We start from the raw sequence: 644 nt of genomic DNA, 5'->3' as shown, positions 1-644 counted from the left end.
CGCTCAATCTTACTATTACATGATCTAAGTTGAAAAAGGTTTAGTTTTATCGTATCTATTTATGTAGCTAAAATGATTGCAAAAGATGGATAATCATGCATAATATAAGTCTGGCATGCAAAGGCATGGATGTATTCTAAGATGTATATTCAGAATATTTGCATAATGCTTTTAGATAGGAACCTCTATAATATACATTTGCATAAAGACTATATTTTGTCATTAAAATACAAAGCCATACATATTGAAGCCTGTAGCAAGCAAAACTGTAAGATATACGTAAAAGTGATTGACCACCTTTAATACATTATTTGATTTTACAGGTAACAAGTTTATGTTATTGCAGCCAGACTAGATAATTATGGAACGTCGCGTGACATATGGGTTATACGTACCTATTTTTGTATCATTAATCTTTTGTAAATCCCACCAGGAGACGTCTAGTGTTCGTCGAAAATGTTTGCGAATATATTTAATTATGAGAACTCATTAAGCACTCAGTAATGTTTGAATAACCAGAACAAACAAGCTTTATGATGAAGTTGTTATAGCATGCGAAACAATAAATATATCAGGTTTTGCATAGGCATTCAGCGCATTTGTTTGGTCAATAATGGTGCTATATATTATGAATAAAAGCAACA

Source organism: Mercenaria mercenaria, chromosome 3 (assembly GCF_021730395.1).
Source record: "Mercenaria mercenaria strain notata chromosome 3, MADL_Memer_1, whole genome shotgun sequence".
Lineage (NCBI taxonomy): Eukaryota > Metazoa > Mollusca > Bivalvia > Venerida > Veneridae > Mercenaria > Mercenaria mercenaria.
The sequence above is the reverse complement of the archived record's forward strand: the minus strand, read 5'-3'. Positions refer to the sequence as shown.